Below are 3,174 nucleotides of genomic sequence, written 5' to 3'. Positions count from 1 at the left end.
TTATAATTTAGGCATACAACTTATACATTATCACGTATGGTTCTAGTGTTGGTTTCAACTGAAAAAAAATGTGGAACATGTATTAGTTTTTTCAATATAATTTGTCTTATTCAAGGAAAATATGATTTTATTAAAAAAACTACTTTTTTAAAAGAAAAATGCCATACCACTTAGCATAAAACAAGCAAAAAAAAAAAAGAGGAATAATATCTAAGTTCCAAAAAAAGTATGATTTTAAAATGTGTTTAAAATCTTTATCATGGGGCGCCTGGGTGGCACAGCGGTTAAGCGCCTGCCTTCGGCTCAGGGCGTGATCCCGGCGTTATGGGATCGAGCCCCACATCAGGCTCCTCTGCTAGGAGCCTGCTTCTTCCTCTCCCACTCCCCCTGCTTGTGTTCCCTCTCTCGCTGGCTGTCTCTATCTCTGTCAAATAAATAAATAAAAATCTTAAAAAAAAAATTTCTCTTAAAAAAAAAATAAAAAAAATAAAATCTTTATCATGATATCAATATCAATTAAGAAAACTGCTGACATGACATTGCATAATTGAAATCAAACCTCATAGTAATGAGCAAATGGACTTTATTAGAAGCCCACTTGAGAATTTTACACCTTTCCATTTTTTGAGAAGCTGTAGTATACCTTTGTTCTAGAGCTGCCATTTCTCAAGGACAAGTGAAAGTATTCAAATGTGTAAAAGTCTCTGAGAGGATTAGTGATTTCCAGCATATTTTAGTCAGGATAATTACTCAATTCACCTGTTTGTGCACACCCATGCCTAAATACAGTGCCTCACACAGGATATCATTTTCTCTCTAATGCAGCCAATCAATGTGGATGGTCAGTCTCTGTGACTCAAATCCTGGAATCCAGGCTAAGCAGAGCAGCTCAGCCTTATACACACAACAACTAAGATTGCGTTCCAATCATAGTCAGATACATCCAGGTGAAGGAAAAGGGAAGACTATGTCTAGAGAAAATATTATTTTAAAACATAATCCTGAAGCTACTGAGCTCACTCCCGCTCATGCCCACGTGGAGAAAAAATAGTCACATGACCACATCTAAGTGAAATAGAAGCTGGAGAATGTAGCTGGGCAGCTGTGTGTCAAGAAAAACAGAACAAAGACTTGTGAGATGGGGGACAGTTAAAAAGTTGGCCATGGGGAGCAAATATTCTTCCCCCGAAGTAATGAAAAACTAAAGGCATAGGAAACAACACATAATCTATTATACTTAGGAAGGATATTTGATGCATTTTAAAAAATAATGATAGTGATGATGAAGTCTCAAGACCAAGTTTTATCTGATAATAATATTTCTTCAATTGTTACTCCAGAAACGTTAAATCACTTGGTGACCTACATTACATAGACGTGAGGAGCATGAACCCTAGCATCAAAGTACCAAGGACGAAACTGGCCCCGTAACTGGCAGAATGACACTGGAAAATAGTCATATTTAGTTTTCAAAAAGTCTTAAAATTTTTGAGTCAGGGTTTCATGCACTTCCCATCAAAGAAAAATCTCAGTTGGTATTCTGATTTAAATTGCAACAGATATATATTAATTTCATGAGAAGTGATGTTTATGGTATAATTTCCTAACCAGTATATGATAAGCTGATATTTTGGGTTTTATGTCCTTTCTTAAATTTTGAGTTTTGTTCTGAATCTTATGTTCTCCTGTTTTATCTATGTATAGGTTTTACAATATATAGTTTGAATTTTCAATGGTTATTTTCCTTTTCTTTCTTTCTTCTTTCTTTCTTTCTTTCTTTCTTTCTTTCTTTCTTTCTCTTTCTTTCTTTCTTTCTTTCTTTCTTTCTTTCTTTCTTCTTTCTTTCTTTCTTTCTTTCTTTCTTTCTTTCTTTCTTTCTTTCTTTCTTTCTTTCTTTCAGAGAGAGCAAGAGAGCACAAGCATGGGGAGGGGCAGAGGGAGAGGGAGGAGAAGCCTCCCTGCCAAGCAGAGAGTCCAGGACCCTAAGCCGAAGGCAGATGCTCAACTGACTGAGCTACCCAGGCACCCCTTCCTTTCCAACTATTAATTCCAAGTATAAGAAATAAAAGCTGCATGAAAACCCATACCAAATTTTCTTAATATTTTTAATATTTTATTTGAGCTTTGCCATTTACCTAGACAGGTAATTTTGTCCATGTCTCAATATTTATACATTTTATTTAGTTTTCTTTCCTTCAAGACGTCTTGGATATTTAACACAAGGTTCTATAATTATAGTGGTCCTATTTTGTATTTATTTTACTGTGATTTCATTTTACTGGCTTCAGTTCTATCAAAAAATGGTTCTTTAGACAAAGACATTTTTAGTTAATATAAAACTGTAGATTTTTTAAATTACAGATATGTATTTCAATATGTGTGTTGTGTATGTGTTTGCATTTATATGCTTAAGGTATGATGAAAAGTGAGCTCTGTTTAAATGAATAACATCACAATACATACCAAAAATTGGGGAAAATTTTAAGTGTAAAGAAAGTTGAAGATATAAAAGGGAAGATAATTTTATCAGGTACAGTTGTTATATTTTGCTGTAATAAGTAATAATCTCAAATCTGTGTTTTAAAACAAAGATCTATTTCTGGGGGCGCCTGGGTGGTGCAGTCATTAAGCATCTGCCTTCGGCTCAGGGCGTGATCCTGGCGTTCCAGGATCGAGCCCCACATCAGGTTCCACCTCTAGGAGCCTGCTTCTTCCTCTCCCACTCCCCCTGCTTGTGTTCCCTCTCTCAATGGCTGTCTCTATTTCTGTCAAATAAATAAATAAATAAATCTTAAAAAAAAAAAAAGATCTATTTCTGCCTCACTGTGCATACACAATCAGGTAGGTGTATATTCTGGGAAAAGTTTTCAATTAGCAATAATCGCGCCCCGGATAAACCTCATTGGCTACGATACTGCCACTGCGCAAAGCTTCAGGTAGGTGTATATTCTGTGTTGTTCTCTGCTTAGTAACTAGACTCTGAGAGCAACCTCTTCTAGAAATAAAGCAAATGGTTATGGAGGAAGGAAAGGTAGGACACAGCTAACCCTCAACTGACTCTTCAAGATTCTATCAGAAGTGACCAACATGCTTCTAATTGCATTTCACTGGATACGGTAAATCACTTGGCCAAATTTAACATCTGGGGAGTTAGCAAGTACAATCCTATCTCAT

The 3,174-nt window shown here is 35.8% G+C and overlaps 1 non-coding gene across 1 annotated transcript; it reads right to left on the bottom strand.

Annotated features, from left to right (window-relative positions):
- Nucleotides 1-2,789: 2,789 nt before the first annotated feature.
- Nucleotides 2,790-2,932, bottom strand: LOC123800184 (U4 spliceosomal RNA). The gene has a single exon (XR_006781854.2). It is a non-coding gene; the product is annotated as a U4 spliceosomal RNA (small nuclear RNA).
- Between the last annotated feature and the right edge of the window lie 242 nt (nt 2,933-3,174).

This window comes from Ursus americanus, chromosome 2 (genome assembly GCF_024610735.1).
Source record: "Ursus americanus isolate L20-20 chromosome 2, mUrsAme1.1.p, whole genome shotgun sequence".
Classification (NCBI taxonomy): domain Eukaryota; kingdom Metazoa; phylum Chordata; class Mammalia; order Carnivora; family Ursidae; genus Ursus; species Ursus americanus.
This window is presented reverse-complemented; position numbering and strand designations above follow the sequence as displayed.